At 49.4% G+C, this 20536-nt stretch overlaps 1 protein-coding gene and 3 pseudogenes across 4 annotated transcripts in view; 1 reads left to right on the forward strand and 3 right to left on the reverse strand.

The window, feature by feature from the left end:
• LOC119463692 (LIM domain-binding protein 2) overlaps positions 1-20536 on the forward strand; it is a 293348-nt gene that overhangs the window by 83291 nt on the left and 189521 nt on the right. The window lies entirely within an intron of this gene.
• On the reverse strand, positions 13005-14132 carry LOC119440458 (ras-like GTP-binding protein Rho1; annotated as a pseudogene).
• Positions 15155-17478, reverse strand: LOC119440559 (ras-like GTP-binding protein Rho1; annotated as a pseudogene).
• Positions 18189-20295, reverse strand: LOC119440662 (ras-like GTP-binding protein Rho1; annotated as a pseudogene).

The following is a 20536-nucleotide window of genomic DNA, read 5'->3' on the forward strand; positions in this document are numbered from 1 at the left end:
TTTTTGACACTGAATAATTAAGTTTAACGTTCGAAGGCTACTGCTCGTCTATTAACAACGCTGCAGTGCGAACTGCAGATTTATTTGTACCAACTGGAATTCTTTAAAACGTCAGAACGATTGCCGAGTTATAGTTGATCCACAGTTTATTTCTGTAGCATGATAACACGAAGACAAAGAAGTTGCGGACTGACAGCTCGTGCGCTCTTTTCGGAACTGATCTTTTTATTTATATATTTATTTATTTATTTATTTATTTATTTTTAGCGAAACGAATAAGTACATTGGGAATGGCAAAATTAATATTATCAATACTAAGTGACAGTGATCAAAGCAGTGATTAACATGTGCCAAAAAGGCGTCAACGCCATAGTGCGCTCAAATAGTACGCCAAAGATGCTATACGCACAAGCTCGCATTACAGCACTAGTTAACACGCAGGGTGATGAATTTGCAGCACATTTTAGTTCCGCGCATTCCCGGGAAGATACTCGATTCTACTCTTCCGTCCAATTAAACGTCTTTTCTTGATCTCTTTGATTCAGTTCCACTATATGAAAGTCCAAAGAACATGCTAAGAGCTTAGACATAGGCCTCGTCATTGACGTGAGTGTTGTATCTGTGTATTCGCGAAACGGATGGCGGCAATTCAACTGAAAGCAGTCCGAACCTAGCAATGCGAAACACACGGGTTCTTTTAAAAAAGGAAGCTTCAGTTGAAAAATTTGTCTTGGAACGGGTACCAAACTTTCACTTACGCCTTCCTGGGACAGTCGCCGTTTCTGCCCTATTGGAATACTAGTGTAGTACAAGCAAGACTCGGACACCAAGAAAGCACGCAGAATCTCTTTTGAACGTATTTCATTTATTTGTTGATTTCATTTATTTCGCCTTAACGGCCCGAGGGCGCGTAGCGGATGGGCTCGCACAGCAACGTGACGAGGACACTGTATCAAGAGAAGCTCCTACAGCTCCTATGTGACTTCTCACAGGGGGAAGAGATGTTTCTTCTCGAGAGCAGAATGCATTTCGCATTCTTTGATGCCTTGACCTTTAGGGCGACCATCGTGGTGGTCTAAAAGACATCGCGCACACCATCCTTGGTCTTGGCGGATCACTCCAGGTATAGCCATACAGTCATTGGTCTCATCCGCTATGGTGCACATTTCCTCAGGTTCTACGGGCTTCTGCTTCGTCTTTGCCCACTCCGGAAGCATGACCCGGTCATTGCGTTGGTCATTTTTGTTCCCCGCAAGAATGACAGGCACGCTGGGGCAGAAGTGGCGCACCTCCTGTCTCCCCGACTCTGGGATGTTGTCCAGGGAGTCGGGTGAGTCGACATTGAAGCACAGGAGGATGACGCCCATGGCCGGGAATGACAGCGGCCGCAGCCGGTCGTAGTCCTCGTTCCGCCTGTTCTTGGCCTTCGTGAGCTCCGACAGCGTGGCGAGGCCTTCGGTCCCCGCACGACTGACAGGCACGCTGGGGCACAAGTGGCGCTGCTCCGGCCGTCCCGACTCTGGGATGTTCTCCAGGGAGTCGGGTGAGTCGATACTGAAGCACACGAGGTTGACGTCCATGGCCGGGAACGACAGCGGCCGCAACCGGTCGTAGTCCTCTTGCCGCCTGTTCTTGGCCTTGGTGAGCTCCGACAGCGTGGCGAGGCCTTCGGTCCCCGCACGACTGACAGGCACGCTGGGGCAGAAGTGGCGCACCTCCAGTCTCCCCGACTCTGGGATGTTCTCCAGGGAGTCGGGTGAGTCAATACTGAAGCACACGAGGATGACGTCCGTGCCCGGCGTTACAACAGTTGCCGCAGCCCGTCGTGATCCTCCTGCTGGCGGCGACGTAGTTTTCAATGACCGTAGGCACCTATGCCGGCCCCTGGAGACGTGTCCTTGCTGGAGAGGATCAGAAGACACGTCTTCCTCGGGCTTTGTTCTTCTTCTTCTACTTCTTCTTACAGCTTCTTGCAACCTTCATCCAAAGGAAATTCGAAAGCTTTATGTATTTTTGAAACTGAATAATTAAGTTTACCGTTCCAAGGCTACTGCTCGTCTATTAACAACGCTGCAGTGCGAGCTGCAGATTTATTTGTACCAACTGGAATTCTTTAAAACGTCAGAACGATTGCCGAGTTATAGTTGATCCACAGTTTATTTCTGTAGCATGATAACACGAAGACAAAGAAGTTGCGGACTGACAGCTCGTGCGCTCTTTTCGGAACTCATCTTTTTATTTATTTATTATTTATTTATTTATTTATTATTTTTTATTTATTTATTTATTTTTAGCGAAACGAATAAGTACATCGGGAATGGCAAAATTATATTATCAATACTAAGTGACAGTGATCAAAGCAGTGATTAACATGTGCCAAAAATGCGTCAACGCCATAGTGCGCTCAAATAGTACGCCAAAGATGCTATACGAACAAGCTCGCATTGCAGCACTAGTTAACACGCAGGGTGATGAATTTGCAGCACATTTTAGTTCCGCGCATTCCCGGGAAGATACTCGATTCTACTCTTCCGTCCAATTAAACGTCTTTTCTTGATCGCTTTGATTCAGTTCCACTATATGAAAGTCCAAAGAACATGCTAAGGGCTTAGACATAGGCCTCGTCATTGACGTGAGTGTTATGTCTGTGTATTCGCGAAACGGATGGCGGCAATTCAACTGAAAGCAGTCCGAACCTAGCAATGCGGAACACACGGGTTCTTTTAAAAAAGGAAGCTTCAGTTGAAAAATTTGTCTTGGAACGGGTACCAAACTTTCACTTACGCCTTCCCGGGACAGTCGCCGTTTCTGCCCTATTGGAATACTAGTGTAGCACAAGCAAGACTCGGACACCAAGAAAGCACGCAGAATCTCTTTTGAACGTATTTCATTTATTTGTTGATTTCATTTATTTCGCCTTAACGGCCCGAGGGCACGTAGCGGATGGGCTCGCACAGCAACGTGACGAGGACACTGTATCAAGAGAAGCTCCTGCAGCTCCTATGTGACTTCTCACAGGGGGAAGAGATGTTTCTTCTAGAGAGCAGAATGCATTTCGCATTCTTTGATGCCTTGACCTTTAGGGCGACCATCGTGGTGGTCTAAAACACATCGCGCACACCATCCTTGGTCTTGGCGGATCACTCCAGGTATAGCCATACAGGCATTGGTCTCATCCGCTATGGTGCACATTTCCTCAGGTTCTACGGGCTTCTGCTTCGTCTTTGCCCACTCCGGAAGCATGACCCGGTCATTGCGTTGGTCATTTTTGTTCCCCGCAAGAATGACAGGCACGCTGGGGCAGAAGTGGCGCACCTCCTGTCTCCCCGACTCTGGGATGTTGTCCAGGGAGTCGGGTGAGTCGACATTGAAGCACAGGAGGATGACGCCCATGGCCGGGAATGACAGCGGCCGCAGCCGGTCGTAGTCCTCGTTCCGCCTGTTCTTGGCCTTCGTGAGCTCCGACAGCGTGGCGAGGCCTTCGGTCCCCGCACGACTGACAGGCACGCTGGGGCACAAGTGGCGCTGCTCCGGCCGTCCCGACTCTGGGATGTTCTCCAGGGAGTCGGGTGAGTCGATACTGAAGCACACGGAGGATGACGTCCATGGCCGGGAATGACAGCGGCCGCAACCGGTCGTAGTCCTCTTGCCGCCTGTTCTTGGCCTTCGTGAGCTCCGACAGCGTGGCGAGGCCTTCGGTCCCCGCACGACTGACAGGCACGCTGGGGCAGAAGTGGCACACCTCCAGTCTCCCCGACTCTGGGATGTTCTCCAGGGAGTCGGGTGAGTCAATACTGAAGCACACGAGGATGACGTCCGTGCCCGGCGTTACAACAGTTGCCGCAGCCCGTCGTGATCCTCCTGCTGGCGGCGACGTAGTTTTCAAAGACCGTAGGCACCTATACCGGCCCCTGGAGACGTGTCCTTGCTGGAGAGGATCAGAAGACACGTCTTCCTCGGGCTTTGTTCTTCTTCTTCTACTTCTTCTTACAGCTTCTTACAACCTTCCTCCAAAGAAAATTCGAAAGCTTTATGTATTTTTGAAACTGAATAATTAAGTTTAACGTTCCAAGGCTACTGCTCGTCTATTAACAACGCTGCAGTGCGAGCTGCAGATTTATTTGTACCAACTGGAATTCTTTAAAACGTCAGAACGATTGCCTAGTTATAGTTGATCCACAGTTTATTTCTGTAGCATGATAACACGAAGACAAAGAAGTTGCGGACTGACAGCTCGTGCGCTCTTTTCGCAACTGATCTTTTTATGTATGTATTTATTTATTTTTAGCGAAACGAATAAGTACATTGGGAATGGCAAAATTAATATTATCAATACTAAGTGACAGTGATCAAAGCAGTGATTAACATGTGCCAAAAATGCGTCAACGCCTTAGTGCGCTCAAATAGTACGCCAAAGATGCTATACGAACAAGCTCGCATTGCAGGACTAGTTAACACGCAGGGTGATGCATTTGCAGCACATTTTAGTTCCGCGCATTCCCGGGAAGATACTCGATTCTACTCTTCCGTCCAATTAAACGTCTTTTCTTGATCCCTTTTATTCAGTTCCACTATATGAAAGTCCAAAGAACATGCTAAGGGCTTAGACATAGGCCTCGTCATTGACGTGAGTGTTATGTCTGTATTCGCGAAACGGATGGCGGCAATTCAACTGAAAGCAGTCCGAACCTAGCAATGCGGAACACACGGGTTCTTTTAAATAAGGAAGCTTCAGTTGAAAAATTTGTCTTGGAACGGGTACCAAACTTTGACTACCGCCTTCCCGGGACAGTCGCCGTTTCTGCCCTATCGGAATACTAGTGTAGCACAAGCAAGACTCGGACACCAAGAAAGCACGCAGAATCTCTTTTGAACGTATTTCATTTATTTGTTGATTTGATTTATTTCGCCTTAACGGCCCGAGGGCAAGTAGCGGATGGGCTCGCACAGCAACTTGACGAGGACACTGTATCAAGAGAAGCTCCTGCAGCTCCTCTGTGGCTTCTCACAAGGGGGAAGAGATGTTTCTTCTAGAGAGCAGAATGCATTTCGCATTCTTTGATGTCTTGACCTTTAGGGCGACCATCGTGGTGGTCTAAAACACATCGCGCACACCATCCTTGGTCTTGGCGGATCACTCCAGGTATAGCCATACAGGCATTGGTCTCATCCGCTATGGTGCAAATTTCCTCAGGTTCCACGGGCTTCTGCTTCGTCTTTGCCCACTCCGCAAACGTCTACCGGGTCGTTGCGTAAGTCATTTTTGTTCCCCGCAAGAATGACAGGCACGCTGGGGCAGATGTGGCGCAGCTCCGGTCTCCCCGACTCTGGGATGTTGTCCAGGGAGTCGGGTGAGTCGACATTGAAGCACAGGAGGATGACGCCCATGGCCGGGAACGACAGCGGCCGCAGCCGGTCGTAGTCCTCGTTCGTCCTGTTCTTGGCCTTCGTGAGTTCCAACAGCGTGGCGAGGCCTTCGGTCCCCGCACGACTGACAGGCACGCTGGGGCAGAAGTGGCGCTGCTCCGGCCTCCCCGACTCTGGGATGTTGTCCAGGGAGTCCGGTGAGTCGATATTGAAGCACGTGAAGATGACGTCCATGACCGGGGTTACAACAGTTGCCACAGGCGGTCGTGATCCTCCTGCTGGCGGCGACGTAGTTTTCGAAGACCGTATAGGCACACATGCCCCTGGAGACGTGTCTTTGCTGGAGACGATCAGAAGACACGTCTTTCTTGGGCTTTCTTCTTCTTCTTCTACTGCTTCTTACACTTCAGTCTGACTGCTCGCTCGTATGGTAATCTAGTTATTGCAACAACTGCCTTTTTGTGTCTTTTACATTGCGTTTCTTGTTTTCAAATACGAATTTTCTTTAGCATACCCACTGCCGCCCGATTATTGTCCTATCCCCCTTAGTAGGTGCGAGCCATGACAGAGGATCATCATCATCATCATCATCATCATCATCATTCATCCAAAGGAAATTCGAAAGCCTATGTATGGTTCAAACTGAACAATTAAGTTTAACGTCCCAAGGCAACTTATCGTCTATTAACAACGCTGCAGTGCGAGCTGCAGATTTATTGACGTGGTTTCATAGCTTGTTTCGGCGGCATGATAACGTGAAGACAAAGAAGCGTTGGACTGACAGCACATGCGGTGTCCTCGAAAGTGATTTTTTTTTATAGCTACTTGACTCCCATGTCCGTTAATTGGCATGCTTGCTTCTCAAAGGGCCCCTCACCAGGCGACATATCAAATTTGGTTATATGCTGGAAGTTGTTACATGCCCTCTAGGGAGCGTTGTACCGCAAGAGTATTTCAAATTGGTTCATTAATTGCCGAGATGGAAATAGTGCAGTGCCGCGAACCCAAGATTTGAGGAGGCGAGCGTCCCTGCCTACATCGACACTCTTTCCACTTGGCGCCGTCTAGCCTCCGCAAACGAAATTTCTTCCCTACGTTCTCCCATACCGGAGCTGGAGGATCGCGTGACGCATTCGTCACGGGCCTCTTTCTTTTTTTAACGCGACAGCGTTAAGGGCCCGTGTCGCAGAAAATCCGGTGTCGGCGTTCTCCGCCGGCGGCGTTGTCCGTCAGATAAAATTATCCCGAACCACAACTCGCAGGCTCTCCGCGTGGCGCATAGGCGTTATTGAACTAATTGAATTTCTCAAAGTAAAATGCATGCAGAAAATTCGGGAAGTCCGACTTACACACAACCTACACACATGATAGCGTTGGACTGTAATTTGAATGTACGAGAAAACCTAATTGTGTTACGCGGAAACTCAAACTCAAACCCCTTTTTCCTTGCTTTCGGGGGTATGAACCATTGATGAGTCACTGCTTGTAGCCTCTGCCTTACGGGGTACGAGCCACTGCTCAGCCGTGCACTGCCGCTATCGCTTTCCACTCTTAAAGGGGCCCCGAACGACCCCTCGGGCTTGGTGAAATAACATAGTCCGCGGGTAGCATGCGGTGCATGTAGCTCGCAAGCGGAGAGCGAAGTCACCTTTCTCTCTAACGCTCTCGTTTCAATGGAAGCCATGATGCTCACTCGTTTCTGGGTGCTTTATTTCGTAATAAAGCCCATTCCCATACGCGGCTACTATTGGTCGCGGCGGTCGGCTACACCGCGGCCGCGACGAGTCCACTGGCTAAGCGCACTGCGGCTTGCTGAGGACAACCGCGTTTGGCTTATGTTTAGCACGTTGTAGGCACCAAAATCGGAACTTGTATCGTCTACGTTAACATCCAAAATGAAATTTGAACTGCTCGCCGCGGTGACATTTCGAAGGCGGAGCGCTGTGGCCCCGCCCCACTCCGCTGTAGCCTTCGCAGTGCAAGGCATTGAAGAAGTAACTGGAGCACAGCGGAGGCCGTGTTTGATTGAACAATAACTCCACTTCTGCTGAACGCAGTGAAGTACTTTTTGCGACAAAGTATTTCTGAAATAGCCTATTTTAACTTTAAATGCCTGTCTGCACTTTGATAAAAAGTGGTTCAGGGCCCCTTCAAAGGCGAAGTTTGAGCGCCCTCCAAGTTTTAGAGCGTAGCTCTTTTATGTTCCTGCGGCGAGCGTCGGCGGCGTAACAGAGCGAACGAGCACAGCGAAAAATGAAAGAGCGAACGCGGAGCGAGGTACGAAAGAACCGAGCCGCGAACGGCGGAGACTATTGAGAGAGGCCCTTTCAGTGACGTGCGTGCGGTGAAGTGGTATTATGCGGACCCGCCCGACCGCTCGATGCGTACTCGTATTTGGTCTCAGCTGGACCGCTCGTTTCGTACTATCGTCACCTCGCGTCAGCTCTTGCTCGAGCTTGTTTGGTTTGCTTGGTTTGGTCTCGCTCGCGCTTGTTCCAACTGTCATGGTTTGCAATTGCTTTTTTACAATGATAAGTCTGAACCGAAACGCGTCCTGATGGAAATATTTTTGGTGACCGTGCGCCATATCCAATTCCGTACAAGACGGACCCTTAATACAAGGACGCGGAGGCGACACCCAGTCCTTCATTCTCTATGACTTTTGAACGTGGCGACGCCGCAACAATAGAGCACATCAATATGATTATGATCAGTGGCAACGACGTCGTGATGTTCATAAGACATGACTCGCGTTAAGAACGAAGGACGAAGAACGTAAACACAGCGCCAACCTGTCAGCAGACGAAGGAAAACGCACGCGATATCTCGCACCTAAGAGAGGAGGCGAGATTTCCATCCTGTCCGTTACTGCCGCATCGGCTTGCCGCCAGATGGTGTGGCCGCTCTGTCGCAGCTGCGTTTTAACACCGGCGGCACGTCGCGCGCGTTTTATCGCTAGTGTGTATGGGGCTTTCTGCGGCGACGATCGCTCCGAGATAGCGCCAGAGTATCGCGCGTCGTCTGTTCACCAATGACGCCATCCATAAGGCATGTGGCGCGCGCGTCAGAACAAAGCGTTGCATGAGCGGAGGTCTGTCTGCTGTGGCTGCTCTGAACCGCGCCCACGCGTCACCCACGCGCTGCCTCTCGCGATCTCCCGATTAGCGAGTCAATCGCGCTACACTGCCCTCCGTTTGCAACGTGCCGCAGGAGACAGATTGTCCGCGCGAGCCAATATATCTCGAAATGAAAACACGTATAGAGCTGCGCTCAAATTTCGCGTTAGGGAGTATCGTAATAGTCGGTGATTTTTTTTTTCTCTCTCGCTTTTTTGCTGCGTGGCGCACTTCCGCTGAAGGTATCGCGCGCGAGATGTTGCGTTTGTCTCGTTTCGCGCAGCGCACCATTTTCGCGCTGCTCACGAGAACACTTCACTGGCGGTACACGTCAGTGCTACACGAACACTTGAGGCAGACGCAAGAGGATCTCAGAGCATGAGCGCGCGCTGGGGACACGGTAGAAAATGACATAGTTTCGCTCTCTGAGCGCGCGACTGCAGGACATAGGAACAAGCAGACGAAACGGAAATGCATCTCTTGCTATATGCGGTACAAGTAAAACAAAGACACGCCGATATTCAGTTTCTAGGTTTTATTATTTTTCTAAACGTTACTTCGTGTATTCAATCAACAGGTCAAACAAATAACTGCTGTTGGCTTGAATAATTTCCCTAAGTCGTGTGAGTGACTTCACAGTATGGCGAACTACATAGACGCACTTGCGCGACTGACGTCGACTCTCCGCTGGGAGTGCAGCGCCCGCGAGGAGAAGGTCGCAGAGCGTTTGGTTTGAATGTTCAGCTCTTCGCGCGGCGCGTAGCGGTATAATACTTTGCAGGTACGTTCACTAGCGCGCATTGTATGCACTGCGCTTGTCAGTTCTAAATGGCCGGACCTTGTGAGGGGCCCTTTAAGGTGGTTTTCTTGTACGTGGACTAGCTTGAGATGAGCGCCCTATGAAAAATCATTTAAGCAACCAATGGAAAGTTTATAGACGTTTTGCTATAAAACCGTGAATAATGTTTATAGATCACCTGAAGGGTTATGGCTGTACACGTTTGGGCCGCTATGGTATATATGCTTTCTACAAAGAACCAGTTTGGAAGCATGTGGGCCACAGATAGACCAAAGGAAACACCTATTTGTTAACGACATTTATCTCGAAACAGCCCATTTGCTTCCCGTCACCAAAAGGAAGTATACGGACAAGGCTATGAGGCAATGCAGTTTGTACTCGAATCAACATACCATAATAGGCTGTAGAAAGTTACCCATATAAGGGAGCAACTGTGGCTTCACTTGATGATGATGATGAATGTTTAAAAAATATAATTATGTGGTTTTACGTGCCAAAACCACGATCTGATTATGAGGCACGCCGTAGTGGAGGACTCCGGAAAAATTTGGACCACCTGGGGTTCTTTAACGTGCACCTAAATCTAAGTGCACGGGTGTTTTCGCATTTCGCACCCATCGAAATGCGGGATGATAATGTTCCGCATTTTTGGCGCGTAGCCTCTAATTTGTATAGTCGACGATTTAGGCGTCATGAGGTACCATAAAATCAATTCTATTTCTAAGAGGGGAAGCGAAATAAACAATAACTAAAGGAAAGGCCGCAGAAACTAGAATAGCATACGAGTTAGCAGTCATACTAACTGAAACGAAATTATGATAAAGGCAATCGTGAAGGAGAGAATAAGGACCACGTAAATCAAGGATTTGGAGACAAAATTTCAGTTAAATGAAGAATGAACAGTACAGTAGAGTAAAGCTACATAAAATTAAAATTATAATGCGCAGGTTTGTGACATAACTGTGCACAAAACACTGCAAAAGCGTCAGACGAAGGAGAATAACACAATGAAATCAGTTGCAAAGTTCACAACCTACAAAGGTCTCTGGGCAGGTACAAACAAGATCCCTCGCGTGTAGCGCATTCCAAACACAAGCCTCGCGAACACGGAAGTAATTGTGTCTTGTGCGTGTCGCGCTACATACACATTGCTCGCGTATACCTAAACACGTCGCACATTCGGTCTTCTCCGCATGCATATCAGTGTTGTAAGAGTATACGGGTGTACCAAACGGCGACACGCCTCGCCACTCCGCACATCGCGGTTGCCGCACGCCTGCACGACAACGGCGATGCGGTTCATGCTCGATGAAACGATGGATGGCAAGAGCGTGTATACGAAAAAAAAAGGGGGAGGGGTGGTTGTTAAAGTTGCGACTAAATTTGCGAGTAGACCAAATAACTGGAGATAACATCGCTGGAGGTTTCCGCGAAGGCAGTGCGCTAGGTTAAAGGTTTTTTCCCACTTATCGGCTTGGGTACGGGCGGCCAAGGCGTCTGCCCCGTGGAAACACGGAAGATTCCCCATGTGTGGGAAAAGACTGGAGAAAGTGGTGGTGGATCATTCCGCGCTTGCCGCTCTATTGGGACCAAAAGGACCCTGGCGAGGTTGGCGGGAGTTCACGTGACTCGACCGCCACGAGGAGTCTCCGTGCGAGTATATAGTGCGAACGGCCACCTTAGGACGCGGAGGTTCTTGCAATGTGAAAAAAGCCTTTTTTTTTTTTTCGTGAAACGAATCTCAGAAGCTATTTCATTGCAAACATATGAAAGACAGGCGGTATACGTATATGTATCATTCCAGAAGAAATGAAGGAACTAATACACTAATCCACTGATACCTTTTTCCGAGGTGACAAGTGCAGCAGTAATCCTATTTTGTCAATTTTAAAGATTCCTGGTTCCTCTAGAAACTGTATTGAAGCGCGGTGTATCAATTAGCCGCGTGCTCGTCCACTTGAAGCGCTCTCCTATGCGAACCTCCTTGTGAATCCGGAACTTGACGATTTGTGAGAGGCAAGCAACTCGCCGACATCGCAGGTGCTTCTTTTTAAGCGGAACACTTTCGTTTAGAAGAAACTGTCGTATTTAGGCCCCTGCCGCTCTTTCAGATAGGCTACGGTGCTACATTATCCGCAAAAATGTCATCGATAATTGCGGTAATTACTTAAAATGTGCTAATTAACTTTTAAATAATCACCTTAGGGCACATGTTGTAATTACGAAATTTAGGCCGAAGTTTAGTGAGGTCATGTCTGCTTAGAAGACTAGCACCACTTTCGAGATGATCAGCAACCTTAAATGTCCTACGAAATGCTTTGTCGTTCCCGTTAACTGTTTCTTGAAGGATTGCCACTAACATTTCGGAAAGATCTCAACTAGCACGCTAAGGCACTTCCGGCAGATTTTTATTTTCACTCATTCAGTGAAATATACTTGTTTCTACTCTCATGTCCCATTCAACGTCTTTTCTTGATCCTTCGGATTCTGTTCCGCACTGCGAAACCCTATGAAAGAACATGCTAAGGTCTTAAACACGTACCCTTGACATTGACGCGAGCGTTATATCTACTCGTGAAATGGATGGCTACCATCCTCCTGAAGGTAGTGCGAATATACCATGGAAAAAGACACGCCTTGCTCAAAAAAGAAGGTACAGTTGAAAAAATAGCATTGGAATGGGTACCAAACGTGAGACTATCGCCTTTCCGGGGCAGGGTAACCGTTTCAGCCCTCTTGAAATACTAGTCTAGCGCCCACAAGACGAGGACACGAGAAGAGCACTTGGACACAAAGTATTTCTTGCGGACGTATTTGAATTATATACTTAAGGAGTTAAGTGTGTTAAGGAGTTGCCAAAATCTTAATTTTGGTTGTTCACCTTTACCCCTTTGTTCGTTGTTAGGTGTATGTTTTATTTTATCCAGTGTGGCCAATCCCCCTCGTGGGTACGAGCCATGTTTTGAGGCAACAACAACAACAACAACAACATGTGCCAAAAGAGCGCAAATGTCATTGTGGCACATCATGGAAAAGTTAGCATAGCTGCCGAATTAGTGCATGAATTAATGCTTGACTTTCGCTAGCGGTTTGAGCGTTACGCGCAAACGCACAGGCGTTTCTGCTGAGTGGCTGTGTCCCAATTGTTAAGAGACACCGCTCTGAGCGGAGCGGATCGTAAACACTGAGGACTCTTCAACAACATTTTCGCGTTTAAAGGGACTTCTCGTTTTGTCAGGATCGATAAACTGAGCCTTCAAGTTTCCTGCAGAATGTGTTTTCTGCGTTGCGGACGGTGACATGAATAAGTTTAATCAAAGCGCGAGCGTTGCCGGTGATGTGCTTAGATGAAGAATGTGCTCGTTTTCCAGCATCGTTTATAGTGTTCATAAAAACGCGCTAAAAACTAAGGCGAAAGGAACACATATGGTAGGACGGGCGCCAGTCCTGTCGTATGTGTTGCTTTCGTTCTAGATTTTAGGACACGAGAAGAGCACACGGACACAAAGTATTTCTTGCGAACGTATTTGATTCATTTACTTGATTCAGTGTGCCTTAAGGACCCAAGGCCTTTAGCACGTGGAGGATGGGCGCGCACAACAAAAGGACGAAGACACTGCAGCGAGAGAAGGTGCTCGAGCCCCGATCTGGCTTCACGCCGGGGGACGTCAAGAGGCTTCTTCTAAGAGGAGAATGCGCTGCGTCTTCATCGGCCTCTTGAGTTATAGGGCGGCCATCTTTGCAGTCTCGAACACATCGCGCACGCCGTCCTTGGCATTGGCGGAGAACTCCAGGTGTTGCCAAATAGGCATCGGTCTCCTCAGTCATGGTTGCGCCCTTTCTCAGGCGCCACGGGCTTCCGCTTCGTATTGGCTAGCTCCAGCAGCGTGTGCGGGTCGTTGCGTAGGTCCTTTTTGTTCCCCGCAAAGATGGTGGGCACGTTGGGGCTCGCGAGGCGCACCAGGAGACCTCCCCGGCACTGGGATTCGAGCTAGTCGATGCTGAAGCACATGGGGATGGCGTCCGTCTCCGGGTACGCGATTGGCCGCAACCGGTCATGGTCCTCCTGCCGCCTGTTCTTGGCCTTGGTGAGTTCTGACAGCGTGTGCGAGGCCGTCGGTCCACGCAAGGATGGTAGACACGCGGGGGCAGAAATGGCGCACCTCCGGCCTCCCCGACTCTGGGATGTTCTCCAGGGAGTCGGGCGAGTCGATGCTGAAGCAGGTGAGGATGACGTCCGTGTCCGGGGGTACAACATTTGCCGCATCCGGTCGTAATCCGCCCGCTCCGCTTTGCCCTACAATGCCAGCTCCTCCTGTTTGCCGTCGACCTCGATGGCGGCGACGTAGTTTTCGAAGACCGTTGGCACATAGGCCCTTGGAAACGTATCCTTGCTGGAGACGATCAGAAGACAGGTCTTCCTCGGGCTTAGTTCTTCTTCTTCTTCTTACGCCTTCTTCCAAAGGACATTCGAAAGCCTATAGTTCACACTAAACAATTAAGTTTAACGTCCCAAGAAAACTCCTTGTCTATTAGCAATGCAGCAGTAAGAGCTACAGATTCATTTTACCCAGCTTAAATTATTTAAAATGTCACAACAGCTGCCGAGTTGGAGCGGATTCACAGCTGATTTCAGTGGCACAATAACGCGAAGACAAAGAAGTTGCGGACTGACAGCACATGCGCTGTTCTCGCAACTGATTTTTTTCTTTTAGTTATAGCCAAACAACTATATACACCGGGAACTGGAAAACACAATATTATCAATATCATCTACTATTCCCTTGGAGCTGTAAATTCTGCCCAACACGCAAATTAGAGATTACACTAACGAGGCTACGCTGCCGCATCCCGACGCTAAATTTCTATACACACAGGGCTGGTTTGGCGGCATCTCCTTTGTGTATACAGTGCTGCGAACCAGAAACTAGTGATCACTTTGTCCTTGCTTGCCAGCGATTCTCCTCAGTAAGAAAAAGGGTGATTGAGGACCCTTTAAACAAGCTTGGCCCCAGTATGAAGGTCACCGTCTTGCTTTCGTTTTGAGCTTCCACATTGGGGTACAGCCACCAGAATGTTTGCACTGCAATGCAAAACTTTATCATTGATTTGAATCGGCTGCCTTCCTAAAACAGTCAATTATAATAATAATTAGAACACTAAGCAGAATTCATGTTCGTTTTTTTTTTCTAAAACGTGTTTTTTTTTTAACTCCTAATAAAGCTTTTCATCCATCCATCCATGCATTTTCTCCAAACCGCTCAATTCTTGGCCGATCCCCACGGTGGGTATATGCCATTTGTAGAGAGGATCGTCATCATCATCACTAAATGACAGTGATCAAAGCGGTAACATGGGCCAAAAGAGCACAAACGTCATTGTGGCACATTATGGAAAAGTTGGCGTAGCTGCCGAATTAACGCATGAATGAATGCCTGACTTTCGCTACTGGTTTGAGCGTTGCGCGCAAACGCACAGGCGTTTCTGTTGAGTGGCTGTGTCCCAATTGTTAAGAGACACCGCTCTGAGCCGAGCGGATCGTAAACACTGAGGACCCTTCAACAACATTTTCGCGTTTAAAGGGTCTTATCGTTTTGTCAGGATCGATAAACTGAGCCTTCCTTGAAATTTCCGGCAGAATGTGTTTTCTGCGTCGTGGACGGTGACATGAATAAGTTTAATCACAGCGAGAGCGTTGCCGGTGGTGTGCTTAGATGAAGAATGTGCTCGTTTTCCAGCATCTTTTATAGTGTTCATAAAAACGCGCTAAAAACTAAGGCGAAAGGAACACATACGGTAGGACGGGCGTCAGTGCTGTCGTATGTGTTGCTTTCGCTCTAGATTTTAGGACACCAGAAGAGCACACGGACACAAAGTATTTCTTGCGAACGTATTTGATTCATTTACTTGATTCAGTGTGCCTTAAGGACCCAAGGCCTTTAGCACGTCGAGGATGGGCGGGCACAACAAAAGGACGAAGACACTGCAGCGAGAGAAGCTGCTCGAGCCCCGATCTGGCTTCACGCCGGGGGACGTCAAGAGGCTTCTTCTAAGAGGAGAATGCGCTGCGTGTTCTTCGACCTGTTGAGCTGTAGGGCGGCCATCGTTGCAGTCATAAACACATCGCGCACGCCGTCCTTGGCCTTGCCGGAGCACTCCAGGTGTAGTCATGTAGGCATTGGTCTCCTCCGCCATGCTGCGCCCTTTCTCAGGCGCCATGGGCTTCTACTTCGTCTTGGCCCGCTCCGGCAGCGTGTGCGGGTCGTTGCGTAGGTCCTTTTTGTTCCCCGCAAAGATGGTGGGCACTTTGGAGCTGAAGAAGCGCACCTGGAAACCTCCCCGACACCGGGTTGTTCTCCAGGCAGTCGGGCGAGTCGATGCTAAAGCGCACGATGATGACATCAGTGTCCGGGTACGACACCGGCAGCGAACGGTTGTGGCCCTCCTGCCACTTCTGATTAGGCTTGACGAGCTCCGACAGCATGTACGGGTCCTTCGGGCCCCGCAAGAATGATGGACACGCTGGGGCGGAATTGGCGTACCTCCGGCCTCCCCGACTGCGGGTTGTTCTCCAGGGAGTCTGGCGTTTCGATGCTGAAGCACATGAGGATGACGTCTGTGTCCGGCTACGAAACCGGCCGCAACCGGTCGTAGTCCTCCTGCCGCCTGTTGTTGACCTTGGTGAGTTCCGACAGCGTGTGCGAGGCCTTCGGTCCGCGCAAGATTGACAGGCACGCTGGGGCAGAAGTGGCGCTGCTCCGGCCTCCCCGACTCTGGGATGTTGTCCAGGGAGTCGGGTGAGTCGATACTGAAGCACGTGAGGATGACGTCCATGGCCGGGAATGACAGCGGCCGCAGCCGGTCGTAGTCCTCGTCCCGCCTGTTCTTGGCCTTCGTGAGCTCCAACAGCGTGGCGAGGCCTGCGGTCCCCGCACGACTGACAGGCACGCTGGGGCAGAAGTGGCGCACCTCCAGTCTCCCCGACTCTGGGATGTTCTCCAGGGAGTCGGGTGAGTCGATACTGAAGCACACGAGGATGACGTCGGTGTCCGGGGGTACAACAGTTGCCGCAGCCGGTCGTGATCCTCCTGCTCCGCTGTGCCCTACAATGCCAGCTCCTCCTATTTGCCGTCGACCTCGATGGCGGCGACGTAGTTTTCGAAGACTGTTGGCACATAGGCCCTTGGAAACGTATCCTTGCAGGAGACGATCAGAAGACAGGTCTTCCTCGGGCTTAGTTCTTCTTCTTCTACTTCTTCTTACGCCTTCTTCCAAAGGACATTCGAAAGCCTATAGTTCACACTAAACAATTAAGTTTAACGTCCCAAGAAAACTCCTTGTCTATTAGCAATGCAGCAGTAAGAGCTACAGATTCATTTTACCCAGCTTAAATTATTTAAAATGTCACAACAGCTGCCGAGTTGGAGCGGATTCACAGCTGATTTCAGTGGCACAATAACGCGAAGACAAAGAAGTTGCGGACTGACAGCACATGCGCTGTTCTCGCAACTGATTTTTTTCTTTTTCGTTATGGCCAAACAACTATATACACCGGGAACTGGAAAACACAATATTATCAATATCATCTACTATTCCCTTGGAGCTGTAAATTCTGCCCAACACGCAAATTAGAGATTACACTAACGAGGCTACGCTGCCGCATCCCGACGCTAAATTTCTATACACACAGGGCTGGTTTGGCGGCATCTCCTTTGTGTATACAGTGCTGCGAACCAGAAACTAGTGATCACTTTGTCCTTGCTTGCCAGCGATTCTCCTCAGTAAGAAAAAGGGTGATTGAGGACCCTTTAAACAAGCTTGGCCCCAGTATGAAGGTCACCGTCTTGCTTTCGTTTTGAGCTTCCACATTGGGGTACAGCCACCATTCTGTTTGCACTGCAATGCAAAACTTTATCATTGATTCGAATCGGCTGCCTTCCTAAAACAGTCAATTATAATAATAATTAGAACACTAAGCAGAATTCATGTTCGTTTTTTTTTTCTAAAACATGTTTTTTTTTTTACTCCTAGTAAAGCTTTTCATCCATCCATCCATCCATGCATTTTCTCCAAACCGCTCAATTCTTGGCCAATCCCCACGGTGGGTATATGCCATTTGTAGAGAGGATCATCATCATCATCACCAAATGACAGTGATCAAAGCGGTAACATGGGCCAAAAGAGCACAAACGTCATTGTGGCACATTATGGAAAAGTTGGCGTAGCTGCCGAATTAACGCATGAATGAATGCCTGACTTTCGCTAGCGGTTTGAGCGTTGCGCGCAAACGCACAGGCGTTTCTGTTGAGTGGCTGTGTCCCAATTGTTAAGAGACACCGCTCTGAGCCGAGCGGATCGTAAACACTGAGGACCCTTCAACAACATTTTCGCGTTTAAAGGGTCTTATCGTTTTGTCAGGATCGATAAACTGAGCCTTCCTTGAAATTTCCGGCAGAATGTGTTTTCTGCGTCGTGGACGGTGACATGAATAAGTTTAATCACAGCGAGAGCGTTGCCGGTGGTGTGCTTAGATGAAGAATGTGCTCGTTTTCCAGCATCTTTTATAGTGTTCATAAAAACGCGCTAAAAACTAAGGCGAAAGGAACACATACGGTAGGACGGGCGTCAGTGCTGTCGTATGTGTTGCTTTCGCTCTAGATTTTAGGACACGAGAAGAGCACACGGACACAAAGTATTTCTTGCGAACGTATTTGATTCATTTACTTGATTCAGTGTGCCTTAAGGACCCAAGGCCTTTAGCACGTCGAGGATGGGCGGGCACAACAAAAGGACGAAGACACTGCAGCGAGAGAAGCTGCTCGAGCCCCGATCTGGCTTCACGCCGGGGGACGTCAAGAGGCTTCTTCTAAGAGGAGAATGCGCTGCGTCTTCATCGGCCTCTTGAGTTATAGGGCGGCCATCGTTGCAGTCTCGAACACATCGCGCACGCCGTCCTTGGCATTGGCGGAGAACTCCAGGTGTAGTCAATGTAGGCATTGGTCTCCTCCGCCATGCTGCGCCCTTTCTCAGGCGCCATGGGCTTCTACTTCGTCTTGGCCCGCTCCGGCAGCGTGTGCGGGTCGTTGCGTAGGTCCTTTTTGTTCCCCGCAAAGATGGTGGGCACTTTGGAGCTGAAGAAGCGCACCTGGAAACCTCCCCGACACCGGGTTGTTCTCCAGGCAGTCGGGCGAGTCGATGCTAAAGCGCACGATGATGACATCAGTGTCCGGGTACGACACCGGCAGCGAACGGTTGTGGCCCTCCTGCCACTTCTGATTAGGCTTGACGAGCTCCGACAGCATGTACGGGTCCTTCGGGCCCCGCAAGAATGATGGACACGCTGGGGCGGAATTGGCGTACCTCCGGCCTCCCCGACTGCGGGTTGTTCTCCAGGGAGTCTGGCGTTTCGATGCTGAAGCACATGAGGATGACGTCTGTGTCCGGCTACGAAACCGGCCGCAACCGGTCGTAGTCCTCCTGCCGCCTGTTGTTGACCTTGGTGAGTTCCGACAGCGTGTGCGAGGCCTTCGGTCCGCGCAAGATTGACAGGCACGCTGGGGCAGAAGTGGCGCTGCTCCGGCCTCCCCGACTCTGGGATGTTGTCCAGGGAGTCGGGTGAGTCGATACTGAAGCACGTGAGGATGACGTCCATGGCCGGGAATGACAGCGGCCGCAGCCGGTCGTAGTCCTCGTCCCGCCTGTTCTTGGCCTTCGTGAGCTCCAACAGCGTGGCGAGGCCTGCGGTCCCCGCACGACTGACAGGCACGCTGGGGCAGAAGTGGCGCACCTCCAGTCTCCCCGACTCTGGGATGTTCTCCAGGGAGTCGGGTGAGTCGATACTGAAGCACACGAGGATGACGTCGGTGTCCGGGGGTACAACAGTTGCCGCAGCCGGTCGTGATCCTCCTGCTCCGCTGTGCCCTACAATGCCAGCTCCTCCTATTTGCCGTCGACCTCGATGGCGGCGACGTAGTTTTCGAAGACTGTTGGCACATAGGCCCTTGGAAACGTATCCTTGCAGGAGACGATCAGAAGACAGGTCTTCCTCGGGCTTAGTTCTTCTTCTTCTACTTCTTCTTACGCCTTCTTCCAAAGGACATTCGAAAGCCTATAGTTCACACTAAACAATTAAGTTTAACGTCCCAAGAAAACTCCTTGTCTATTAGCAATGCAGCAGTAAGAGCTACAGATTCATTTTACCCAGCTTAAATTATTTAAAATGTCACAACAGCTGCCGAGTTGGAGCGGATTCACAGCTGATTTCAGTGGCACAATAACGCGAAGACAAAGAAGTTGCGGACTGACAGCACATGCGCTGTTCTCGCAACTGATTTTTTTCTTTTTCGTTATGGCCAAACAACTATATACACCGGGAACTGGAAAACACAATATTATCAATATCATCTACTATTCCCTTGGAGCTGTAAATTCTGCCCAACACGCAAATTAGAGATTACACTAACGAGGCTACGCTGCCGCATCCCGACGCTAAATTTCTATACACACAGGGCTGGTTTGGCGGCATCTCCTTTGTGTATACAGTGCTGCGAACCAGAAACTAGTGATCACTTTGTCCTTGCTTGCCAGCGATTCTCCTCAGTAAGAAAAAGGGTGATTGAGGACCCTTTAAACAAGCTTGGCCCCAGTATGAAGGTCACCGTCTTGCTTTCGTTTTGAGCTTCCACATTGGGGTACAGCCACCATTCTGTTTGCACTGCAATGCAAAACTTTATCATTGATTCGAATCGGCTGCCTTCCTAAAACAGTCAATTATAATAATAATTAGAACACTAAGCAGAATTCATGTTCGTTTTTTTTTCTAAAACATGTTTTTTTTTTTACTCCTAGTAAAGCTTTTCATCCATCCATCCATCCATGCATTTTCTCCAAACCGCTCAATTCTTGGCCAATCCCCACGGTGGGTATATGCCATTTGTAGAGAGGATCATCATCATCATCACCAAATGACAGTGATCAAAGCGGTAACATGGGCCAAAAGAGCACAAACGTCATTGTGGCACATTATGGAAAAGTTGGCGTAGCTGCCGAATTAACGCATGAATGAATGCCTGACTTTCGCTAGCGGTTTGAGCGTTGCGCGCAAACGCACAGGCGTTTCTGTTGAGTGGCTGTGTCCCAATTGTTAAGAGACACCGCTCTGAGCCGAGCGGATCGTAAACACTGAGGACCCTTCAACAACATTTTCGCGTTTAAAGGGTCTTATCGTTTTGTCAGGATCGATAAACTGAGCCTT

This window comes from Dermacentor silvarum, chromosome 1 (assembly GCF_013339745.2).
Source record: "Dermacentor silvarum isolate Dsil-2018 chromosome 1, BIME_Dsil_1.4, whole genome shotgun sequence".
Taxonomy (NCBI): domain Eukaryota; kingdom Metazoa; phylum Arthropoda; class Arachnida; order Ixodida; family Ixodidae; genus Dermacentor; species Dermacentor silvarum.